Below are 27,335 nucleotides of genomic sequence, written 5' to 3'. Positions count from 1 at the left end.
ATGCTGAGACTGCTGATGATATGACGAGGCTTGCTTGGGTGGAGCAAATCTCTGTTCCCTAGATGAAATAGGGATGCTATTTGGGCCTGTTGCTACTTTCCTAGCCCAAGATTCTAAGCTTAGGTGCTTAGAAGCATCATTAAACATATGTTTATGTTTGCAAGCTTGTTGGGTAACGACAGACCGACGAGGAGAGACTGAACTTTCTTGTGGAAGGTGTGCATGAAATCCAGTCCAGAAATGACTTTGATTGTTCTGGTTCTTTTGAAGCCCTTGACCTCTGTGATTCTTCTGAAAGCTTGAGGATTTCTGGAAACCCGTCCAGTAGTTCTGACTCCTAAGAGGGCCCTGATTAAAGTATTGATTTTGGAAGCGCACTGATTTCTGAAAGCTCTGATTTCTCTGGATTCTCTGAGGCCTTAAGGAGTAACCCTGAGGTCTTGAGGAGTAACCTTGAAGAGCCCATTTGCTCTGAATCTTCTGATTTGAAAATGCATCTGGCCTCACCCTCTCCATTACAGAAAATCTGGATCCACTTGGGTGGCTTATTTTGCCATAGGTAAAGACAATATTGTCTTTCAAATTTTATACTTGTACAGATTCCTTTAATATCTTCACAATTTATTAGTTGTTCAAAAACAGTCACATTTAATAAAGAATTTTGAAAAACACAAAATAAACACATCAGAAAAAATTCTACTGACACAAAATAAACACATCAGAAAAATTCTACTGACTACATAACCAGTTCCATGATAGTGATACCCATTCTGAAGTCAGCTTCGAAATCTCGCTGTAAAAATAAACTCTTGAATCAGACTGTGCCAAATATCTTCCAAATTAATTAGAGAGGGAGAGACTATGCCGAAAGTCTCTCCCAAAGTAGAAAAAGCAACATCACGCAAACAACGGTGACAAAAATATAGCTTTCGAATACATAAGATTAAAAAAACGTGCTTTTGAGGCAGGTCGACAGTCAAATTTAGACCTTCATTCCTCATCACTAACCCCTCATAAATAGGAAGATAGCATCAGCATAGAGATTTCTAGTATTATTATTATGACATGTGAAAACCTGACAAATTTAATATTGAGATTGATTATGTGGGCTTATTGTACTTTTCTCTTTTACTTAAATATAGCTTACCTAGAACACAAGGTGGCATCTCCTGCTGTTGAACTTGTAGTTCCTTTTTAAAATAGCAGATGAGTGCAACTGCAAATATTTTGTTGCAGGACAGTACAAATAAGATGAACATATCAGATAGGAGCTTTTGACCTATTCAGAATTTCAGAAATGTAAATAATTTCTAATCACTTTGGGCTACATTCCAGAAATACATCGTTAGAATTTACTTAATTTAACAATTTGTTTCACATGGCATTGAATCAGATTCGCAGACTTGCAGGATAACAGATTGTACTTGAATATTTTTTTAATGATGAAGATTTGAACTCAGCACCATTTAGTATTTGATGATGGTACATCAGTTATTGCTGGTATTGTCATTTAGAAGAAGAGCCTCCTTTTTCATTTGAGAGAGAGCATAAGCACAATCCATGCACAGTTTATCCGGCTCTGAAAAAATGTTATCTGCAGCCATTGCTATGAACTTTGCTTTTTCTGCATAGCTCTGGAAATGCACAACTAATCCCTGTCACAACAACATCTACATTAATGAACATCTACATTAATGAAGACAGTTTTCATAATTGATAAGTAAGAGATATCTTTTTCACTGTTCAGTGCATCAAATTATGATATTGTTTTTAAGATTCTACTGTATAGTTTTTGAGTTTAATTGATTGATCAATATTTCATGAGTAAAAAGACTCTATAATGAATGGTTCATAACATGCAACACTTACTGAAATTTTTGAAAATAAGATATAGCAAGTTAGGTGGGCTTGATCTTAGGGGAAACTCCATGGTTAAGTACTTTCAAGTTGATGTGGTAGTAGGATGGATGATCTCTTGTATAGTCTAAATGTTTCACCTTTGTGAACATCAGCTCAACGCAATGTGATAAGCTGACCACTCATTCTCATGAGAGATGGGTTCTTACGAACTATTACTCATGAAATATTGATAGAAAACATACTATACAGTTTTGGTCAAAAGATTGTCAGGGTGACTCGAGATATTGCTGTTGCTACTTTACCTCAATGGGGAGAATCCACATGCCAAATGCATTGCCCCACCTCGCTTTCTTACCACTCATCATCTCTTCCATCTTCTGAGAAACAAAATAAATATAACTTAGCAGATATGGTTCATGAAATTGTATATATAATCTAAGATTTGAAGTTGTTTCATATTCTTACGTGTAGTCCTCCTGATGATCTGATATTCACTGGAACAAGTGCTCGAATCCGTGGAGTTGTGGAACGTGCTCCATCTTTGGCTACAATATTGTCCGATGTACAAAATTATCAAAATTATTATAATAAAATAGGTATTACAATTATTGTTAGTTTGAATATTTCTAGATTAGATTATGTGAGTTTTTTCTTCATCAATGTTTTGGATCACACTTCATGATCTGTTCATCATCAAGATTTTTTTTTTCTCTTGATCACTCATACTAATAATAGATGAATCATAAAGTGTGATCCAAAATATTGATGAAGACAAAAACTCACAATCTAATCCAGAAACATTCAAATCAATATTATAAACTGTCAAAATTTTATGTAATTAATAGTGTTGATCAGCAAAAAGTTACATCATAATATATAAAACTTCATAAAAATGTGTACCTACAATTTTACCACTCACTGATTTTTGTTCCTCATCCTATGATCTAGAAACCTCCTATTTAGCCTTTCACCCTACACATTATCTATTCTTTTGGTATTAAAAACCCAAATAACAATAGTGGGTATCATCAACCGGTTAAACACCCAGCATGATGTTTGTTACATTGTTTGCTATTTCAGCTTGGAGCAGGCACATTGAAACAAACAATTTCAGCTGATTTATCATTTTTCAAAGGGTTTAATGGATTTAATTTTTATGATAACAATATTTCTGAATTTTCTTTTACTGTCATCATGGAATTGGCTCAGAGCACATGGAATCCTCAAGACCTTAGGATTTGAGGTCTAAAGGTCAGAGAACTCAGAAAAATCAGAGCTTTTAGAAATCAATGCGGTTCCAAAATCAATACTCTAATCAGGGCTTCTTTAGGCAGCAGAACACCCGGATAGAGCTCCAGAAACCCTCGAGCTACCAGAAGAGCCACAAATTTCAATGGCTTCATAAGAACCAGAACTATCAAAGACATTCTTGGTTGGGTCCTCAGGCAAGCTTCCCACTAGAGAGAACAATCTTTCCTCGCCGGTCTGGCATTGCTCAGCAAGCAAGTAATCGAAATCATTGGTTTAACGATGCTGCGAAGCACCAAAGCTTAGACTCTTGGGCTAAGAAAGTAGCAACGGGCTCAAATAGCATACGTATTTTAGCTAGGGATCAGAGACTTGCTCCTCCCAAGCAAACCCTATCAAATAATCAGCACCCTCATAGCCAAAATTTACAAGCTCGCCCTTCAACCGCATCTTCCTTGCCCTACAAGGGTCCGAGGGCCTCGGGTTTCAAAAAACCTTTTCCCCGGTGGCCAACTCCTAACTTTGAATGCAAGGATCAGAAATGGAATAGGAAATCCATGGGAAGCAAAGTGTTTGTTCTACCTTCAGACTCTCTGAATCCTATGATTGCTCGACTCACAAAAAATGCTTTCTTTGCGCAATGGTGTGGAAGTGGCGGGAATAGCAAAGATATAATTGCCTGGTGGAAGTCTTCCTTTCCAAGTCTGATTTCAGCCAGACAACTTCAAAATGATTTTTTCTTCTTAGAATGCGTTGACTCGTCTTTGAAGAAAGCAATCACGAAGGGTAGTCCTTTGTTTTTTCAAGGCTCGACCTTTCATTTTCTAGATTGGAAACCAGGCTTCGACCCGATGCACCATAGATTCAAGAAAACTCCAGTTTGGCTATCTTTAGTAGGCCTCCCATCTGAGTTTTGGTGTCCAGAGGCTTTGTTGAAGATTAGCGACGCTTTAGGATCCTTAGTGGGGATTGAGGCGGATTTCCTGAAAGGCCTCAAAGGGGATGTAGCCAACATTTATGTTGAGATTGACCTTAAGAAAGGCTTTTATAGCGATTTAGAAATTATTTCAGAAATGGGTAGATGGAATCAAAAAGTGATGAGAATGGGAAAGGAAACCCCTGGCAAATGTATTCTCCGAAACCAAATAGTCAATAATAGCTCTTTGGCAGCTTCTATGGGAGCTCTCAACCTACCTCATCCGCCTTTAGAGCTAACCACCACTGGTCAAGACTTTCAGAAGATGGTCAAGGGATTGGAAAACCTTTCGAACCCAGTTGCTTTGGGTGCAACCCAGGCAAGCAAGAATGCTTCTCTGCAGTCTCAAGATAGAGCTTTAACTACTCCACTTGCCTCTCCAGCTCCTCCGGATTCTTATCCTTCATACTCCTAGAACTCATCAGTCTTCAAGAGATAAGCCAGGCGAGCTGAATCAATCAAATCCAGGTCAGGTTCCTCAGATCTCTCTGCCTTCTCCTTTAAGTTATCCTCTCATTCTATCCCTGATTGTTAAGATCCAATCTCAAAAGGCTGTTAGGAGTTTGTTTGGTAAAAAAAACTCCTTCCCTGAGTAGAAGAGCTTTCAACATATTCTCCCATCCTCCTGCTAAGGCTTCCAAAAAGGAAGAATAGTTTAAGGTGAAAGAAACTAAGGAGAACCCATCAACTAATAAAATCTAGTAAAAGCAAACCTATGCATCTTGCAAAAATCCTACAGGAAGAGGATGTCATTGAAAATGACCTTAAAGCTGATCTGGAGGAGGAATATGAACCACACTTATCTGAAGGAGAGATCTCTCCTTCTTCAGATCTACCCCCATCAAACCAACATTTTAATCTCTCGGCGGAAATTCCTTACCCACTTCTGTTTTCTCCGCCTATAGTGCCTCAAGGTCTGGATTTGTCTATAGATTAGAATGCCCAGAATCTTCTTCAGGATTTTTTGATAGAGGATGAGGACCCGGACTCAATCTTAGAAACCCCTCTAGTAGTACTGTACTCTTAGATTAAGGAAAAAAGAAAATTAGGGCTGCTACAGAATTAAGAGGGATTGGAGAAACCAGACTTTGGATCTTCCCCTCCTAAGAAGGGTCGCAAATCCCTCATTGAAGCTAGATCCCAGGATGGTGCTGTGGAGAATCAATCAAAACTATAAGATCTCTGGAAAGTAGGGAAGGGAATTCCCCTTCCTGAACAACAATGAAAATCCTTTCATGGAATGTTAGGGGTCTCAATGCCCCTAACAAACAGAGGGTGATCAAAAGAAGGATTCTTTTGGTCAGGGCTGACATCATCCTATTGCAAGAAACTAAATTGGAGTGTAAGCAGGCAGTCTCTTTTGGAAGTGGAATTAGTCCTTTGTTTCAAGCATCTTTGCAATTGACAGTGGCTTCAGAAGGGGCATCTGAAGGCTGAATGATAATCTGGATGCTTTCCCAAGTCAAAGTTGAGGGTATTGCATCTAGCAGGAATTGGCTTCTTGCCAAAATTACTCATCTTCAATTGAATACTTCCTTTTTTGTTATAAATACTTATGGACCAGTGTCCCCACACAAAAAGTGCCTCTTATGGTCCTCTTTAGATGGAGTCTTGCCTTCTTTGACTAAGGATCAACTTTTCATAGGGGGAGACTTCAATGCCATGAGGACTGCTTCCGACAAAAGGGGAGGAATCACCTGCTTAGGTGGATCCCAGCAGGACTTCAACGACTGGATTGAAAGGAATGGTCTACTAGAAATAGATTCAGGGGACACCTTCACATGGACAAATAGAAGGAAAGGATTCAACAATTTAGTAGAAAAAATAGATAGATTCTTCTGGCAAGGTGACTTGAGGCTCTTTCCCTTTTCTCTCTCCTGCGCTATTCTCCCTTGCTCAGGATTCAGACCATTACCCCATTTTGCTCTCTCTGCAAGGTAATCAGGAAATTTACAGAGCCCCATTTAGGTTTGAGAATACGTGGATGAAAGATCCAATTTTTCTTACCTTGATAGAAAATTGGTGGAAGGAAGGATCTTTTGAAGGATCAAAACTCTTTTGCTTTATTGCAAAGCTAAAATTAGTAAAGCAAAAATTGCTCCAATCGAATCTCAGCGCTTCAAAAACATTTCTTCAACAAAAAGATCACTAGAAGAGAGATTGGTAGCTCTAAATGACAAGATCATTACGGTGGGAATGGATCAAGAATCCTTTCATCAAGAAAGGAACCTCCTTTTGGAGTATGAGGATATTCTTTCAAAAGAAGAAATTTTATGGAAACAAAAGTCCAGAGAGAACTGGCTTAGAATGGGGGATAAAAATACCAAGTTTTTCCATAATGTAACAAAGCTTAGAAGGAGCAAGAATTGGATATCAAAATTGGAGACAAAGCATAACCAAATCTCAGAGGACCCTAATGAGATAAAGAAAGAGATCACCTCCTTTTACTTTAATCTCTAAATAACACAAAAGGCTCTCAATTGCCGGAACAAAAAAAGTTTCTGGAAGTAATCCCCAAGATCATTTCAGACGAGCAGAACAAGAAACTAAATGAGAGAATTAAGTTGGAGGAAGTATTCCAAGCTCTTAATCAACTTCCCTCTGGTAAGGCTCTTGGCCCAGATGGCTTCCCTGCGGACTTCTTCAAGAAGTGCTGGCATATATTAGGTCAGGACCTTTCAGAAGCTCTAGAATGTTCAAGGAGATCAAGGAGAATTCTCAAAGAAGTAAATAACACGTTTATAGCGCTCATCCCAAAGAAGGAGAAAGCATCAAATCTAGGTGATTTCAAACCCATTTCCCTATGCAATAAAGTCTACAAAATCCTCTCAAAAGTCATGACAAACAGAATGAAGCCCCTCATGGAAAGTATTATATCAGAAGAACAAACAAGATTTGTTCTAGGCCGCTCAATTCTTGATGGGGTGATAATAGCGCAAGAAGCAATCCGCACCCTTCAAAGCACAAGCAAACCATGTATGATAATAAAATTAGACATATCAAAAGCCTATGATTGTGTAGATTGACGCTTTCTCTACAAAATCATGCAAGCCTTTGGCTTTGCCAAACAATGGATCAACTAGGTGTTTGAATGCATCTCAACTCCTAAATTTTCAATTCCGATAAATGGAAAGCCAGAAGGTTTCGTTTCTTCCACAAGGGGTATCAGACGAGGAGATCCTATATCTCCTTTCCTCTATATTATAATGGGGGAGGCTTTGGGAAGGGCAATCAAAGCAAGTCATTCTAATAACCTTTTAGAGGGAATCAAAGTAACCAATTTTTTTTTTACCCACCAGTAGTTTGTAGATGATAATCTCCTCTTGGGGGCAGCAAAAGTTAAGGAAGCAACCCACCTAAACCAGATATAAGAAACTTATGGAAAGGCCTCAGGTCAAATAAGAAATAAGGATAAAACTAAAGTTTATTTTTTCTCTACTTCAAATCTACTACAGGCCAAGATCCTTAGAATTCTAGATTGCAGAGAAGGATCTCTCCCTTGCATTCATTTGGGCATCCCAATAGACTGAGGTCTAAGGAACACTAAATTTTGGGATCCCTTAAAGTTAAAAGTGGAACAAAATTCAAACTTTTGGAAGGGAAAGTGGCTCTCTTGGGGTGGAAGGCTAGTGATGATTCAAGCAGTGGTCTTGGCCCTTCCTATTTATCTATCATCCATATTATTCCTATCGGCTAGTGCCAACACCTTTATAATTAAGAAGATGAGAAATTTCTTTTGGCAAAACACTAAGGAAAAGCACAAAATTGCCTTAATTGCTTGGGATAAAATAATCAAGCCAAAGACAATGGGGGGATTAGGTATCAAGGATCTTAAATTGCAAAACAAAGCCCTAGGGGCCAAACTAGTCTGGAAGTTCATAAATAATCCTAATATCACATGGGTCAGAATGCTGGCAACCAAGTATCTACCAGATCAGGATCCTCTCAACCTTTTTAGAACAGGCAGTTTTCTCAAGGGATCTAGAACCTGGAACTTTATCATCTCCTGCAGAAAATTTGTCTTAGAATCGATCACATGGGATATTCATGATGGATCATCTAGTCTCTTCTGGGAGGACTCTTGGGGGTGGTTATCCACTTGTTGCAAACTCCCTCAATATTGCTATTACAGAGCACTGGTTTAAACAACATTGGGGTGTTCGAGTTAGAGACTATTTGGAAGAGGATGGCTCGCCGAATACTCAAAGTTGGAGGTGGAAATCAATGGAAGGATTGCCAATCCTAGGGGAAGATCTAGACCAACTCTTAGAACAACTAAAAACAAGAAATATCAATCCTAGAAGAGGAGTAGACTCTTTAATTTGGGCATCCTCCAAAACAGGGCAGTATAACTCAAAAGATGGCTACAGAGTTCTAGTCAGTAATTCAGATCAGGACAAGCAGGATATACCAACGAAGCTGTTTTGGAGTTCCAAGATCATTCCAAAAGCAAGGATTTTCGCGTGGCTAGCCTATAAAAAAGAAATCCTAACCGTAGAAAAGTTTACAAAAATGGGATATGAAGGACCATCAAGGTGCATTATGTGTAAAGCTCAGGCAGAGACAGTGGACCACCTCCTACTGAGCTGCCCCTTTGCTTCCAAATGTTGGCGTTGGCTCTGTGCTAAACTAGGGTTGATCACAACCCTACTGAATGACATAAAATCTCTGTTTCAAAGTTGGCCTTTCCCAATTAAGGAGAGCACCTTGAGTCAAATCATGGAGGTGTCCCCATCATGCTTAGTCTGAGAAATTTGGAAAGAAAGGAACCGCAGACTATTTGAAGACAAAGCCAAAAGGCTAGAATCAATCCTAAATTCAATTGAATCGACAATAGTGGACACAGTAAATTGCAAAATAGCTTTCTCTTTGGAACCACCCAAAGTTTTCTCCTCATGGGATGAGAGCATTAGGAAAAACTGGCAAGGGATCAGGATTCCTCCATCTTTTGGGCAAAAAACTAATTCCAGAAAGGATGCTACCTAGACCCCTCCAAAGCCTGGCTGGCTAAAATTAAACTTTGATGGTGCCTCTAAAGGCAACCCAGGCCCCTCTGGCATAGGATATGTAATCAAAGATCACTCAGGATCGATCATAGGGAAAATGGCAAAGCCGATTCCACCTGACACTAATAATATAGCTACATTCAAAGCACTTCAACTAGGATTGATGGATTGCATCAAGCATGGTCTAAGAAACGTTACAGTGGAGGGAGACTCAGAGATAGCAATAAATGCAATTAAGAGGTAAAAAACCCCAAATTGGAGACTACAGACAATTTTAGACAATATAATAGAAAATTTGGCTAGAATAGAGTATTTTGAAGCGAAGCATATCTATAGAGAAGCAAATTCAGTGGCAGATGCCCTATCAAAATTAGCAGCTCAGGGAACCTTCATTCATTGGTAGGATCAGGGAGCTCGATTTATTGGTCTAGCAGATTAGGTTAATCAGCAGGAATATGCCCCTTAAGTCTTTTAAGTGTAAGACGAATTTCAGAGAGGAGAGTAAAAAACAGTTAAAGTCGCCTCCTAATTCAAAGTAAATGTCTAAATGCCTATCTTTGGCGGACTAGTGGGAAACAACTATTTCTTTTTTTGAATTCAAACTTAACTTCACTTCGGGTAAACAGTGGGCCCGGATGCAACGATGTCATCTAAATGCACTCTCAAATTAAGTCCGTTCCTTTCCTCGCCTCCCGAGATCTAGCTGGCAGTGTTGGTTATAATTAGGGCCCGACGGATTCCAATTGCCTTGGGCAACATTGGAATCCGCCTAAGGGGACCAACCCCTTCTCCAATATGGGGCCAAGTCCTATACACTTCGGCCACTCCAAAAGGACCCCACGCTACACTTAAGGTCCCCACGCTACAAGTCTCCACGCCACTCCTTGATAGGGCCAACCCTATGCATTTCGGTTAAAAGGGATTAAATGAATAATATGTTAAATGCAAGAAGGCCGACATGAATAATATGATTAAACTGCTCTCCTATAAATAAAGCACAAGCTACACACAATGTACATTCATATTTTTCCAGTCTTTTGAATAAGGTGCGAAATATTCTAAGGAAGCGAATCACATTCTAAGGTAGTTAAGTCACAACAAACTATACTAAGAGATGTGCAGATCAATAAAAGAAGGCAGCGAACCTAAGTAAGGCAGCAGATCATCTCCAAAGAAATAAAGAACTTCATCAAAGGGTTGCTGCCACTATTGTTACAATCAACAAGTCATAAGGACTGCAATTCATGACATCCAAAGGCCTCTATGTCATCTCCCTTGTAGCTGCAACATCTAGACTCCAGATAAGTGTGTAATATTCAGTTGGATTCAAATCATAATCAGATCTGAGGATCTTTTGGCTGGGTTTTTCCTCCTAGGAGGTTTTCCCAGGGTAACTGTGTTTTGTTCCTTTTGCATTTCAATTCTTTTATTATGCTTAAATCTGGAAAACAATAAATTAATTAACCTAGCTAAAACTAATTCTGATTTTTCTGAGTTTTATTCAATCTGAAAGTACTAAAGTTAACAGGCAGGAGCCGTCATTTCGGACTCAAGGTATGCGTTGTCCGTAGGGTAGCCATCTTAACTGAGCTAGGGAGATTTGGCTTGTCTGGGACAAATATACTCCGCCACCTTAGCTGGTGAATTTAATGCAAAGCTATTCCTCATAATTAGGCGTTAAAGAGTGCACCTGATGATCTTGCCTTAGTGTATTCTACAAGTCTTTATCATCCCTTTCTTGCCAGAATCATCCCAAAGTTCAATCTGCCCATTCCTTTCTTGTCTAAATTCTCCGCAATTGCCAACCATGTTGACAGAGGCTCCACATGGGTTTATTATGAGCATCTATCCAAGGCCTACTTCCTGCTTTGGAGCAGACACCCCCATTTCCCTCTTGGCTTCGATGCGCCAAGTATCCTTCAGAAGAATTACAGACTTGAGACTGAAGCGCCTCCTCCTCCACTCGAAGTCTCCTGTTATCTTGGCAGTAAAATTAATTCTGGGAAGTGGGCATTTGAATAGGGAGGAGTATCCTTGAGACAACACTAGTATTTCTTCCAAGTTCGTTGCTTCTCTGATGGACCTAAAATTAACTAAGCAAGCTGTATGGAGCCTAACCAAGAAGCTATTTCCAGATGAAATCCTCCAGGAATTCCAAGAGATTCTGAATAAGGCACTCCATGATTCAGGGGCTCCTCGGCCAAGTGAGAGGATTCTGTTCAATGCTCACGGTGAGCTCATTAAGTATTACCCCTTCCTATTAGACTTGAAAGGGAAGGACTTGGAAAGACATAGGATTTTCGCTGGAGTAGGTCTCAGATATCTCAAGTGGCGATTCTTAGGGGAAAACCTGGAAGACCAAGGTAGAGAGGAAGAGCTCCTTCAATTTGCAAGACTTAATGGAATCCTGCCTCTGAAAGCCGAAGATGAGAAGCTCCAGGCCAAATAGGAATGCTGGGGTGGTGCAAGCAGGGGCCGTTGTGGGTCTGGTCGTGGCCGCCCTTCGGGTAGAGGTTGTGGGAGCGCGAGAAATGCTGCTTCTCAATCCGAACTCTTGAATGAAATTGCAAGCTAGATTTCTAAATTTGGTTCTGTTTAAAGACATTTTCGTTGCTTATCTCTAGACTATCGTAATAGTTAATTTTGGCTACATAATTATGTTAAAATCTCTGTTATTTTGGCAGTTGAGAATCTGCTATCCAAACTTTCTACAGTTTTTTAAGATCCTAGACTACATAATCTTGCTAGATTTTGGAATGACAGATTATGATGCTTATGGTTTTCTGCCTGCCTGGAAACCCTCTTTCTCAAAAATGCTGAGAATGGTTTCAAAAGCACTCAATAAGCTTTTTTGATACTTCATCATTTAGCTATGTTAATACTGTAATTATGCATTAATTAATATAAAACTCGGCTCTGCCTTTACTGATAAAAAAAAAAAAAGAGTCAAAGAGTTCAAAACTCACACTACATATTTCATATTAGATTATTATTACATATTAAATTTCAAAAATATTGATAGTTGATGCTGATACACAAACATAAAACAAAAGTCAAATCTATCATCTACTCTTCAACGTTTTGATCATCCATATCAAGCTCCTCATCTATGATGCTCACCACATAATCATCACTCTGAAACTCAAGTTCCTCTGATCGTACTAGAACTAGGGGTAATTCATTAAAGCCATCTGATTTCATTCAACTGCTTCATCCACCATGGCTACTGAATCATAGAAAACAGCATTTTTGTTTTGTTTTTGACCTTTTCATGTGCCTTTGGTCAGAGGAGACGGCCAGAAAACCTGGCAGGAGATGAGGAGACAGCGGAAGACATGGAAGTGAAGTCTCCAGCCAAAAAAAATAACTATTAATAGAAACATAATGATAAATGATAATATTAATAATGTATGATAATATTAATACTTTGTAAGTTACAACTTAAACTGTTTTCAACGTTCAATCTGGAGAGATGATTTTTTCTTTAAAAACTAGAAGGGTTCAGGGAAATATTGTATTGAGTTCTGTAATGCTTCTAAGCAAACATTTGGTTGAAATTATGAGTTAGAGATTTAGAAAACTAAGGACTATACAAGCCTGCAACCCAGAGGTTTACTCTAATATATGTTTCTCCATTTGATTACATAATAAATGACAGGAATTTGATAGTTAAATTGAGGTGAGAGTCTGGATTGATCTATGCTCCTGTCAGCTGGAAGTTGGAAAATTTGCACCACTTGATTGGGGATGATTTCCAAGGACTGCATTCTGTTACATGAATTTTATTTATGTAATAACCCTGGCAAATTATTAATGCAAATATAATTCAAATCAAATATCTCATGGAAATTTACTCAACTTCAGGCACAATTTGTATCCAAGTTATGCAACAGAAATTGGCAGTTTTGTACGCAATCAATCCAAAACTTTTTGTATATATTCCATTGGCTGATAAATATGCATGAAATATGCAGAAATATGCACAACCGCTTGCTAGAAAGTTTTAGGAAGGTAAGCTATAAACATATTGAATAAATCTGAGAATTATTCCCTACAGTCGCAAGCAAATTTGACATTTTTTTCACCAAACAAAGATTATTTTCCCAAAAACTGCTGTAGATCCAAGTTGTGCCCTGTCAATAGTAGAACCAATTGTAGCAGTCAGTAGTATTCATTTGGTTGCCAAGATGAGACCTTCTGTGAAAGCATAAGACTTATCAGAGTTTCATTCGACTCATTGGAGTCAATGGGGAGATTCTTCAAGAACAAGTTTGGTCTAAAACATATTGCATCTGATTAAAAAGCATCATTCTTATTTTAGTCTAGAAAATATTTTATTATTGAGTCATGTATGATTATGGTTTCAGATGTTTATTATGTTGATAAATAACCAACAGTCAGTGTTTCTTTTATGTTACTGTCTTCATGTGTTTAGATTATAAAATTATGCTGGCTATATATAAAAGATGCCCGAATCTTTGCTTCATTGTATATTGTTTAATACAAAGATTGTGGGATGGGCCTTGCCCTACAATTATATGAGCAGAAAATGTGACCTTGTTTGGCTTACTTCCAGCCACTATGATTGCACAGAAAATCTCTAAAGCTTTTCTGGCAGGCACATTTTGTGCATATCTTGCATTCATAGAATTCCAAGAAACTAGTCTTACAATCCATTATTTCAGAGACTCTCCCTGCATACCCCAGAGCCTCAGACCTGACATATATGGCAACAGGGAATTTTCCCCAATAACAGTATTAAATTCAAGTCCATTTGAATAAATTGAATGTGAACATGTTTGCCTTGTTTCAGAGCTTTCATGCTTATGTAAAACTAAATTCCAATCAACCCAGCCAAAGTAAATAAATCGCAAGATTTTTGACCAACAGTTGTTTAACTAGTGCTAAGAAATATTCATTTTAATAATTTTTGCCTTTTATTCTGATTTATTCCTAATACTTGTGCTTGAATGAAAAATGCATGCAGATTTCGAGAGAGAGATACCACTTATTGCATCTATAAACAGCATGAAGAACTATAGTATGGTTTTAATATTCTTATTTTTGGCTGTATATTTCACTGCTACTTGTGTATAATGAATTTGATAGCTATTAAAGACTATGGAAAGCAATATTTCATAAGTATATGAGTACTATTACTATGGAAACAGGTTACAAACAACATTTATTTAGTCTATGGTAAAGACGCGTGAAAATTAGTGAGATTAGCAGCATTGTATGATTATCTAATCATTATTTCGAGTCATTCAAGTATACAGTTCACTATTATCTCTGAAAAGTATTTTAGATTTATCACAAGGGTGGTTTATTAGTATGATCAACATTGTTGCAGGAATATATAGTAGTATGGGTGTGGAATTTATAGTAACTTTCTTGAATACTCTTGAAAATGTGTGAATTCACTAATGATGTTGATTATGACTATTATATAATATATTCTAGATGAACTAATTAATTAACCATTGGGGTAAGAATAAATCTTAAAGACCTCCTGATATATGAATTATCAATTAATTAGTATGGTTATTTTATGTGAATTTGCATATATATATTTAATAGTAAATATTTAGTGTATGAATAGTAAACTATCATGATTCTTACAAATAGGTTGTACATTTATTATATTCATTGATAGGACTTGGTCAACATCCATTTACCCTCAATGATGAAGTTGTTTGCGTATTTGTGTATGTAGAGTACAATTTGGATGAGTTAAGATTGTCATTTTTGCTAAATTGCTGTGTTGAGAGAGAAATAGTGAGTTGAGTTGTAGAACAAACTGTAGTGTCGTAAATTGTTACCACTCACAATTTCACGCTAGGTTTGACACTCATTTTAGCCTAAGTTCTTGATTATTTTTAAATTTGCCTATTTGGGTCTTGTTTGGAAACCTAGGTCAAATCCTTTAGTGTATGGCCCTTTGGAGAGTGAATTAGGCTAGGACACCAGCACCCAACACTAGTGTCCGTAACTAAATACACAAAAGGATTTGAATTCAAATGTCGATCTCAATCTCTTAACAAACATGACCACGATGTTGGCTTCTTCAAATGGTTATTTGTGAAAAGGTATTAGTTGCATATAAAGGTAACTCCCTTCACTTGAAAAAGAGAGATGAATTCAATTAGAGAGCTTAATGATTATCAACTAGCACTAGCACGAGCAATCTTTAAAAAAACAATTATTAAGAGAGCAACTATCAAGCACACTATGATCTTGCAATCAAGTATTGTTATTATCATGTTATGCAGTAACGCTTGCATGACTTGAAAGAGCATTACATTGTCACCTTGTGTAGGATCCAAGTAAGATCATTACAATATTTATATTATATGTTTTGTAGTGAATTTTTTTTTTTTGGAGGTGTACCTTCCTAAGGAGATCCCCTTCTATTCTTTATTCCTTAAAATATCAATATAGCAATATGCCGATATTTTAAGGGGAGGGCACATGGCATCCTAAATTTTGGACTCATTGATATGACTCCCCTTGTGGTTGTATTTTCCATGATGCCCCTTGAGGCATAGTTATCAATTTGTCCCCTGAGGCATTGGTGATTTATGAGTCGCCCATTATAACACAAGTTGCTGACTAGTGGAATTCATACGACTTAAGTTGATCACTTAGCATACCATAACTTATTAGTTTGTGATCCATCTTTTGTACACTTCTTGAGGTGTTGGTGGTCTATGAATCATCGAACATAAACCAACTTGTTGGTTGGTGAAATTCATGACTTACCTCGATCACTTAGCATAGCACAACTTGCAAGTTTGTGATTGACGATTTGTACACTCCTTGGAGCATTGGTGATCTACAAATCACCCAACATAACTCAACTCGTTGGCTAGTGGAATTCATGACTTATCTTGATCACCGAGCATAACACAATGTAATGGTGATTATGTAATGTGCATGACACCTAGTGACAAGGCAAGCTAGTGCACAAGTCATGTATCCTATGTGTTTGTACTCTATATATTTGTTATATTATTGGTGTTGAGGCAACACTTCATACCGAGGTATCTTTACCTCCGTAACTTGTAAATTTTGTTTGCTTTGGTGCTAACATTATTGTTATGTATTTTTTGTGTATGTTCCTTGTATGCATCATGTTTGCGTCATGTATGCTTCGTGTTTGCCTCCTGCATGCCTCATGTTTGCATCATGTATGCTTCGTGTTTGCCACTTGTATGCCTCATGTTTGCGTCATGTATGCTTCGTGTTTGCCTCCTGTATGCCTTATGTTTGCATCCTGTATGTTGTGTGTTTGGTTTGTGTTTATGTTTAATGTATATTTTTTGTTTTCTTAGTGCATGCCTTGTGTGTGTTTTCTTTATGATGTGTGAATGACATTTTGGATTTAAAAGTGCCTTAACCTTGTCCGCTCTATTTTGTCATGGGTATGGGCATAACTTCATAAATGTAGCATTGTAATTTGTTGCTCCTCAAAATTTGACATTAGGTTTGGCCCTCATTTTAACACAAGTGCTTGATTATGTCTAAATCTGCTTGTTTTTGGTCATGTTTGGCAACTTAGATCAAATCCTTAAATGTAAATTAGGCTAGGACAGTGGCACCCATCATTATTGTCTTGGACAAAATGCATGAGAAGTTTTGAATTCAAATGTAGGCATCAGGTTCTTAGTAGACACGACCTTGTTGTAGGCTTTTCCTAAATGGTTATTTGTGAAAAGGTATTAGTTGCATATAAAGGTAACTCCCTTCTCACATACAAAAGAGAGATGAAATCAACTAGAGAACCCAATGATTATCAATTAGCACACAAAATCTTATTGAAAGTAATAACAAAGAGAGTAACTATGAAGCACACTATGATGTGCAATCTATTGTTTTTGATTTATTATTATTATGCACTATTGCTTGTATGACTTTAAAAACCACTACATTATCACCTTATGCAAGATCCAAGCAAGGGTTTCATATCTAAGGTAACTTTGTCATTACAACATCTATGTTATTTACTTTGCCGTTAATTTTTTGAGAGCATATACTCGTCGTCTTCATCATCATCATCGTCGTCACCATCGTCATCGTCATCATCATCATCAACATCATCATCATCATAATCTCTATTGTGGCGGCGGGAACACCAACATGAGGTTTGACCAAAGCAAGCTTGTGTATAGGCATTGACCTGAGATGTTTTGATTGTGACCAGAGGATAAAAGGACAAAGTGGACTATGACAAAGGTTTTCAAACTTTAGATTTTGCAAAATCTAAAGACACTAGTGGCTAGCACCACTATCCTGCCACATTTGCCCTCAATTTTAGTGATAGATGCTCAAACATCTATTAGATCTATTATTGCTTATAGTTTTGGTTTTCAAAACACCATGACACTAGCACCTAGCATTGGAGTCCTACTTAGTAAGCTTCAATTGCAGGCTCCAAGTTCTCTATATCACATTCTCAAATCTGCTTTATATTTTTGCCTTTGTTTTATATCATCTACATTTTGTCAAAGTTCATTCAATTTGGTTACCATTAACATAGTTCATTACATGCACTCAACAATCCTTATCACTTGCAACAAAGTAATGTGAACCTAGGCTAATAGTTGAGCCCCTTCATATTTTAATGTTGTATGGGAGAAGGATTGATCTAGGTTATTGCATTGATTATTCTAGGATCTCTTTTCCCATTCAACACAAACAACTCACACACGTTTGGGATTTTAGCAAAATGTTTTTTTGGGTTTTGGAATAAAAGATTAGGGTTTAAATTCTCCTTTTGTAGAATGATTCAGAAAGGTTTATTTATTATTATTTTCAATGATAATAAGTCACAAGTGGAGGTCCTCAAAAAACAATTTTGGGTTGTTGGTAAAACCACTTTCAGGGCCTTTAAATGGTCCTTTGATGCGATTAATGAAGAGATTTTGGCTATCTCTTGCCCTCGCTGGCTCCTGATTAAGAATTTGCCTCCCATCTTCTGGAACTTTATTCCCCAGATTTTGGAATCCATCGGTAGAGTGATTAGGGTTGATCACTCATCGAATCTTGTCCCCAACCTAGATGCCAGAGTCCTAGTCTCCATTAACCTTGGCATTGATATTTTGAGATTTATTGAGATAAAGGCGACACATTGACATGTGTTATCGAAACCCTAGGAGGCTTGAACTCTTGCCTTCTCCGTAGACGGGAAGGCTACATCAGAAGATTATGCACTATCCTTTCGGCCAAGAAAAGAAATGGTGTAAACCCTTTTGAAACCGTTCTAAGTCAGGTGATGTTGCTCCCCCCAATTTAGCCGCTAAGACGCAAGGAACCCCTCCTATTTTGGATAAATTGGATTCTCTTAGAAAGGTCATTAATAGTGTTGTGACTAGATTTTCGAAAGAACAACTTGTGAACCCCCCTATTATTGAAAAGACTTTGCCTTTGGCTCCTTTAATGCCGCCCCGCCCCCCCCCCCCCATTCGACTGTTTCTGCTGCCATCTCTCAAATGGAGGGAGTCAAGGGCTCTAGCTTCTAGGTGGTTTCTAGAAAGAATAAGAGGAAAAATGCCCAACAATTAGCATTGGAAAAAAATAGGGCTAGAGGGCAACAAAAGCCATGCTCTGTTGAGGCCCCCATGGATGACGATGCTGGTAGGCCCCCGCCTGAGGTCTTATTAATGAATGATTCTGATAAGGATTCTCATGTTAAATCTATTATTAAGTCTTTTGAAGGGATTGATTGAGGAAGTTGTGATTTTAGAAGAAGGTATGTAACCTCCTCTCCCCTCAGTGATCCTCCTTTTGCTCCTAACTCTAATCAATTCCAGGTCTTGTCTGATTTGTCCCACTCAACCATAGTGCAAATTGGTTTTAGGGATCCTCGGGGGGACGGAGATTGCTCCCCTCCCTCTCAAACCATTGCCTCTTCGGGCTCTGCCCCTATGAAATCTAACTCCCTAGTTGATGATGACAGTGTCTTCTATGAGGTTATCTCGGCTGCTCCAATGATTGACAATACTAAACCTAATTGCCCTTCTGAGTTATGTCTATCTGAGGGTGATACCCTTGAGGAAGCTTCCTAAATAGACATTCAAGAGTATGAGATTGAGATTGAGTTGAGATCCAACTTTTCGGTCCCTAGTTGTGAAGGGAGTAGGGACAAAGATAATCCAGATGAGGAGATTTATGAGGATGAAGCCATCACTAGGAGGAAAAGAGGCAGTCCATTAGGCTCTAAGAATAAGCACTCTTCGCTGCATAAAAAGTCCAACCGAAAGTCTAGCTTCCCTAAGTGTTTTAGCAGCTTTAAAGTTGACAAGAATGATAATTAATTGTCTAGTTACCATGAAGTGCTTATCTTGGAATATCTAGGGGTTGGAGCCCCTCGATAGAAAATATGTGGTGAGAAGGATGTTTAACCAGCATAAGGATCTGGACTTTGCCTTGTTGCAGGAAGTTAAAGCCATGAGTTTCACATTGGAGATCAATCTTAATTTTGTGTAGAGAGATGCCCTCAAATTTTGCACTAAACATGAGAAAGGCAAAGGGGGGGCTGCTATTCTTATTAACCCTAAGTGGAGAAACTCTATCCTTTGCTCAGGGGTGTCCCCCTACAATAGGGTTGTATGGGCCATCTTTGAGCATGGTGACTCTACCTTTGGGCTTTGTTCAATAAATGGAATTCTCAAGATATCTCTAATATTGCAGGTGGAATACCTCGGTGTCTAGTTGGCAGAAGGTTCTTAGTACCATTGGCAAGAAGAAGGCCAAGGATTCTAGACATGTGGATCTTATTCTCTCCTCTAATCTGCATAAGGCAGAGTAGGACATTCAAAAAGATCCCAACAATTCACATCTTACTCACTTGGTGGTGGTGGCTAGAGATAAGCCTAGAAACATACAACATGTAAGAGCCATTGGAGCTAGGACTAGGGCTAGGATGCAGTGGTTGTCTCAAGGAGATAAAGGGTCTAAATTCTTCTTCAACCTACTAAAGTAGAAGCAGTTCAAGGAGAAGATAGACAAGCTGTGGGTGGACGACAGGGAAGTCTCTGAAGAAGAAGAGATCATGGCTGAATTCTTCAACTTCTACAAGATGTTTTTTTCTTCAGAGGATTCTCTTGCATCCATGCTTGCTAGAGACAAGTGTTGGTCTCTTGTCCCCAAGATTCTGTCTCTTGAAGAAGGTCAAACTCTTAGTAGACCTTTCTCGTTTGAGAAGATCAAAGGAGCCATCAATTCTCTGCATAATGATAAAGCCCCTGGGTCAGATGGGCTTACCATTGAATTCTATAAAGCTAACATTAGCTAGATTGCGGATGACTTGCTAGAGGTCTACAAGGAAGCTACTAAGACATGGTCTCTGGGTGCTGACATTAATAGAGGCCTTATCAAACTTATCCCTAAAGAAGGGGACATAGTTCTTATAAAAAATTGGCATCCTATTACACTATTTAATGTATCCTATAAGATCCTTGCGAAGATGCTTGCTATTAGACTAGAAAATATCCTACCTAAGTTTATTTGTACTACACAGACCAGATTTATTAAATGGAGATACATCCTGGAGAACCTCATTACTAGTTGGGAGGCTATGGAGTGGGCTAGACTTTCAGATCAAAAGGTGGCCATGTTTTTGTTGGACTTTGAGAAGTCTTACGACAAGATTGAATGAAACTTTATTTCCATGATGCTTAAAGCTTTTGGTTTCCCTGAGATTTTCTGCCCATATGTTCAGGTACTCCTTAGGGATGCTCATGCCCAGGTGGAAGTTAATGGCTCTATCTCTCAACCTTTCAAGCTTAGTAGGTCTATTAGGCAATGGTGCCCTCTAGCCCCTGCCCTCTTTGTAATAGCCTTAGATGCTCTGTTTTACTTGCTCAAGGATAACTCTCTCTCCCCTAAGGTTAGAGGGATCTCCCTTCCAAATAAATCTAAATTTCTTAACATTCAGTTTGCAGATGACACTGCACTATTCTTTGAACTATCCAATGAGAACATGAGTGCTTTATGTGCCAAGCTCACCTTGTTCTGTGACACTTTAGGGGAAAAGATTTCCCAAGCCAAATCTACTTTGCTCAATTGGTCTGAGCGGCCACCAGATTGTCTTACTACCTATGGGTTTCAATGGGGAGGACCTAACACAATTGTCAGATACCTAGGGATTCCTTTCGCAATCTCTCCTTGTCTCAAATATATGTGGTTATGGATTAAGGGCAAGATTGATAACAAGCTTAGCAAATGGAATAAACACTACCTCTCACTGGCTGGGAGAGTACAAGTTTGTTAGAAGATTCTGTCATCCTACAATATCTACTATGCCTCTGTATGGATGTTTAGTAATTATCAAATCAATGAGTTGCAGAAGATCGTTAGGCATTTTTTGTGGCCAGATGGTAGAGGTCACTGAAAAACACACTTAGTCAAATGGAAGTGGTGTTGTATGGACAAGACTATTGGAGGACTAGGCCTTAAGGATCTTAAAGTGCAAGGGATTGCACTTGTAGCTAAATGGATCTTCCATGCATTGGAAGGCAATGAACCTTGGAAAGTGCTCATTCGAAACAACATCAGACTGGGTGTTCCCAAGAAGGCTAAATCCTGGAGATCCCTTCGTATCAGTGACCTTATAGCCCAAAACTTCTCAGTCTCTATCGCAAGCTTTGCTATCTTCAAGTCTATTTGGAAGGCGTGGGAGAGCGTTAGGCTTAGTATTGACAATAATTGGATCAATCGAGATAACCAAGTTTGTGGGGAAAGATCAATCTGGTGGAGCTTAACCCACAATGGTAAACCCCCCGCTCTCACTCGAGGATGTTCGGCCAAGAAAAGGGCCAACAAAGGTATATGTTGTCTTAAATATATTATTATTAATGGTGCTCCCATCTCATGGGACAATCTTTCTAGTAAATATTAGCTTCCCTTGTCTAATAAAAGAACATATAACATTATGTGCAATGCAGTGGTATCTTGCAGCTTCCTAAAGGATGCGATGTGAATGATGACAGGTTTGTATCCTTTTCATGGGTTGATGGCAACGCACTTTGTAATGTGAAATCAATCTCTATCTATAAAACTTTGTGGTATAATGTTAATATTCTTAATCATGTTAATGCTAACTAGTATTCAGATCTATCACCTGCCCAATGGGGCAAAATGTTTAAGGCTCTTTGGAGCTCTCCTTTGGCTCCTCAAAAGAAAACTTTTAGATGCTTGTTAATGCTTGATAAACTGCCTATCAGATTTGATTATAGTAAAGATGATCTTTGTAATATTTGTAAAGTGAAGGACTCCATTAGACATATCTTATTTGATTGTATTATTGCTAAGGAAGTTTGACTTATTTTTGGGCTGATTATATCGATGCATATTAACATACTTGATGTTGTTACTGGATTTATTAGAAGCATTAAGAAAGACACTAATCTTTTCTGGAATTTGTTATCTTGTGAAATTCTTTGGTATCTATGGAGAATTAGGAATATATAAAAATGTCAAGGGGAAGAAAGGACCCTTACTGAGTCTTTTCGTAGACTCACCTTTCATTTTACCTTCTCGCAGGTTACTATGGTTATCAGGCTGAACAAGGAGAAATTTCAAAGGTTCCTTACTGACGGGCATACAAGATTATTTATCTTTGAGCTCTCTCATGGCTATACCTGGGGGAGAATGAATGCAAAAAGAACTCCCTTTGTCAACGTCCTGGATGCTCTTATGGAGGAAATCAAAGGAAGTGGGGAGTTGGTTTGCCATCAAATGGTACACTCTACCAGATTGATGGATGATCGGAGGTTGGTCTGGATGTAAGGCCCCCTAGGATGGATTGCTTGTATCTAGCTCAGAGTTATCTCATGGTGGATGTATATGCCTTTTATAGCTGGATGACTTTTTGTATATGCCTCTTTAGATGTTTAGGACTGTATATGCTTTTTGTATATCTCAGTTTAGGACTGTAGCACCAGACTGGTATTTTGTATAAACCCATATATCAATGGTCTGATCTATACATACTTTCTGATGTGGATACCTACTTAGAAGGATGACATGAATTGTTGATGCAGTTCTAACTGTTTTGTAAATCAATTTATTTTCTATAATCAATACAAAAAATTCTGTTAATTTTAAAAATTGATCAAAGGGTGTGAGAGTTATGAATATTTTTATATGATCTTATTTTGTTGTGACTAGCATGTGTATATGAACCTAGTGGGTTAAGTGTTGATAAAACTATTTATAGTTTGTTAGGTATTTGGAAGCATGTCTTTGCATTTTAACCTTCATTCTTCCACCTTTATGAAAAAGGTTTGAATTTTTAAAATTGTTTTAGTAACCTAAGAGCTATAATCATTTAAATTTGGCCCCGTTTTGTTGCAAATCATCTTGAAAATTGATAGATGATTTTATAATGAAAATATGGGATTTGACCCTTATTACGTTATTTTTTGGTGTTGAGTATATTTTAGGATTTTTTTTTTGTTAAATAAAAGTGAATGATGAACTAAAATGCCTATGATCTTGTTATGTAGGCAAGACTATCTTGGATGAGCCTCCAATGCATAGGTCTAACCTTTAGGTCCCGTCCCTTATAATTTGCTAACCATGACAATTTAGATCATTTGTTTAGTTGCAAATAAATTTAGTAACGTGAATTGATGATTGTATGTTTAATTGTTGATATAATCTTACAATATGCATCTAGTTGTATAGACATTTGGTAGGTAAGGTTATTGGAGATGAGGCAAAAACTTTATGAGGTAATGCAAGGTGAACTATGGTAAGAAATCTTACATTATGCTTTGTTAATTGAAATGATATATTAAGTTATTTTTTTTTTTAAATGGATCCATTGTGAAACAAGTTACTAGTTAAATGATCTAATAAATAATTATTAACAAAAAAATGGTTAATCAAGTTTGTGGATGGTAATTGTGTATTATGTGTTGCGTACTTGATTGAGTGTTTTGTGGGCATTATAGTATGCGATTTGCTTATTTCCATGTGAGCAATTTAAGAATTATTGAGGATATTGAAATTGCAAGGGATAAAGTTTTTGCAAGAGGCTCATAAATTCTAAATCATAGGACATTTCTATGTTTGTTTCTCTCCGGAACTATATTCTTAAATATTATTATTTGCTCGTGTTAAACCCTTGTAAATCCCTCTAATATTTAGGAAAACCTTAAATATTTAAATGATCTCAAACAAAGGTCCCACCTAGGACATTCATGAAATCATCCCTTGAGCCATGATGAGATTTAAGAGATCCATAGTTAAGAGAGCCTTGACATGTTAGTTTGAAGACATTTAGGGTGGAATCAAAGATGCAAAAACATAATGACCTAGTAGAAGTTTAGTTAAGTCATTTATGGAAAAGTGTTCAAATCTAGACCATTGATCAATGTGTGGACTATTAGAGTCACTAACGAATTCAAGACTCTAGGATCACTTGTAAAACCAAAATATGCATTTTACAAGAGAACAACAAGAGAAAAATATTGATTGATTGCGGGCACAATGGATTAGATTGATAGTGGACTCTTACGTCACAATACATACATATGATGTGTTGCTTATAAACCCAAGGTTGTGACATATGACTAGGAAAAAATATGACAAGTGTCTTAATCCTATGCAATTAGATAGCTAGTGATAAGATATGATAAACTCACATGACAATTAATACTTCTAGAAAGATTCCTAGCTCCTTCAGTAAACCTAACATGTGAACTTTTGTGAAAAGTACCTAACTAGGAACAAGTTAGATAATGTGCCTTGTTTACACTACAAAGGGGTAAATTGAATGGGAAAAGCCCTTGTTCACATCAACACCCCCTCCCCCCCTTAAGTGTAACCCATGAAGAATGCAAACAAATGCAAGTGATGCAGAGATGATGATTATGGGTCTCAACTACTAGGCCATGTGAGGCACCCATTTACAATTGCAATCTCTCACCATGAAAAGGAGAAAAACCTAGTGAGACAAAACTCCTCTCTAAAAGAGAGAAAAGATGCAAACAAACATGAACACACAATGGATGGAGAACTCAAGACCACCTAGGGACGAGATCCATCACTAGTGTACAACCAATTTCTCCCCATAGGAAGGAAAGAGAGACTATATAGACCCACCCTGCCCTACACCCCCAAAAGAGGAGTAATATAGACTAGAAATGATGAATTCTTGAAAACAAAACATGATCCAACTCCTACAAACAATATTTAGCTTCCAAACCTGATGAACTCTTGCAGCGCAAATAAAACAATGTGCTAGAGTTTCACAAAACATAGTTCTTCCATTAAAACACACTCTTCTAACTACAGAGATCCTGTATGTCTCACCAAAATTAGGGATACTTAAGGGTTTCAATCCTCAAGCCAAGATGCAGTAACAATAAATAGATATCTTCTTCACATAATAATCTCAAAATGAGCCCTTATGGTGTTCTATAACAACTTGTAAAAAGATGAATCAATCTTCACCCTTGATAATCCACCTCTTAATCCAATGCTCTAAAATAAAAACTTTAAATGTGCACCAATAAGAACTCTTGAAGCTAGGCACCTATTAAGAGTTTCAATCCACCAATAAGAACTCTTGAAGCTGGACACCTACCTTGGCTTTTGTCACGTGTTTTAATCAAGTCACTTAAGTACATAAAAGAGGGGACAAATTAAGTCCCTTGCTCAGGAATCACTTATAATTGCCTAAAAAGGCATGCCCAACTCAAAAAAACTTAAGTTCACTTAAGTTGCATCAAAAGACGTGCACTCAACTCAAAATTAAAAATTAGAAGAAGCCAATGACTCCCTATCTTACCCAATGATGTTGTACGCCCTCTTCGTCTTGGGTAATCTAAGGAAAAGACCACCAAACTTTTTCTAAGCATCTTGATTTAAGTTGGGGACATTACACTTTCCCCTTCCCAAATTGAATGCACATTAAAATGAGTTATTCTTTCTATTACATTAATGAATGTCTAAAAATGATGTAATATTTTCACACTCCTCTTTCCAAAACTTTACCCCTAATGTCTAAAGCTCTAGACCATATTTTAATGGTTTGATAAATATTAACATGTTTATTGAAATATGATAGTATGTTATGATAAATTGTGGTAATTATAGCATATGATTCTATTTGAAGAACTCATATTTCATGTAGCCAAAGAAGAAAACAACATGAATTTGAGGAGCTATTAGTTAAGTATTTATGAATATTAAATATTTTAAAATTTGAAATTAGATTAATCAAGAAGTTTTTATGTTACTATGTGATTTGGTATTCAATTGACGATATCAAATGGATTAATTTTGCCACCTAAGATGTATATGAAAATAAAATAATCACAATCAATTTGATCTCTCCGCATATTTTACATAGATTTTATAAAATATAGTTATGCTAGTTATTTGTTACGAGCTCCTTCCATATACAATATTTGGTTCAAAATATCTAAACTTGAAAATCCTAAGCAACCACAATTAAGTCAATAAACTAAAGCTGCTCTCCTTCAATGTGGTACATTTAATTTTAGAGTTATAACATATGTAAAATATAATTAACTTATTAATATTTTAATATTTAAAATAATTATAAAATAACTATACATAATTTTAATCAATTATATTATAACTCTAATCTTAAATAATAATATTTTAAATGTTTTAATTGAAAAATTATTAATTAAGGTTGTTACAACTAAAACAATTAATTATAGTCATAATTTCATATTATTAATTTAATAAAATTTTAATCTTAATTATTATAATTCTAAAATCATTATAATTAAGGTTAGGATTAGAATTAGGCTTAGAATAAGGGTTGAAAATAGGGTTAAAGTAGAATTAAAATAACCATTAGAGTTAGGAAAATATTTTGAATTAGGATTGGAATGAGTTTGATTAGGATTATTAAAATGTAAATAATGTTCCCTTAATCACACTTCATAAATTGGTTAAAATTAGATTTTGGTTTGTCTATGTTTAGAAATAAATAAGGTTGGAGTTAGGAATAGTGTTAGGATTAGAATCAGGATCTAGTTATGGTTAGGATTATGTTTAAGATTAAACATACTATTAAGATTAGGATTATGATTATGATTATGTTTACGTTTACAATAAAATTAGAATTAGAATTTGAGCTATAGTTAGGGTTATCAAAATTATAGTTAGGATAAGAATTAAAATTGAGGATATAATTACCATCATGGTTAGTTAAGATTAGAATCAAGATTAAGAGGAGGTTAAACATAAGATTAAGG

The 27,335-nt window shown here is 37.0% G+C and overlaps 1 long non-coding RNA gene across 1 annotated transcript in view; it reads left to right on the top strand.

Annotated features, from left to right (window-relative positions):
- Positions 1-14,318, top strand: part of LOC131035701 (uncharacterized) — a 30,564-nt gene extending 16,246 nt beyond the window's left edge. Inside the window, exon 2 of the long non-coding RNA XR_009103995.1 lies at positions 14,078-14,318. This is a non-coding gene — a long non-coding RNA (uncharacterized LOC131035701). The remainder of the gene's footprint in view (positions 1-14,077) is intronic.
- Positions 14,319-27,335: the final 13,017 nt, after the last annotated feature.

The sequence above is a fragment of the Cryptomeria japonica genome, chromosome 6 (genome assembly GCF_030272615.1).
Source record: "Cryptomeria japonica chromosome 6, Sugi_1.0, whole genome shotgun sequence".
Lineage (NCBI taxonomy): Eukaryota > Viridiplantae > Streptophyta > Pinopsida > Cupressales > Cupressaceae > Cryptomeria > Cryptomeria japonica.
Note: the sequence above shows the minus strand (reverse complement) of the source record. Positions and strands in the feature narration are given on the sequence as shown.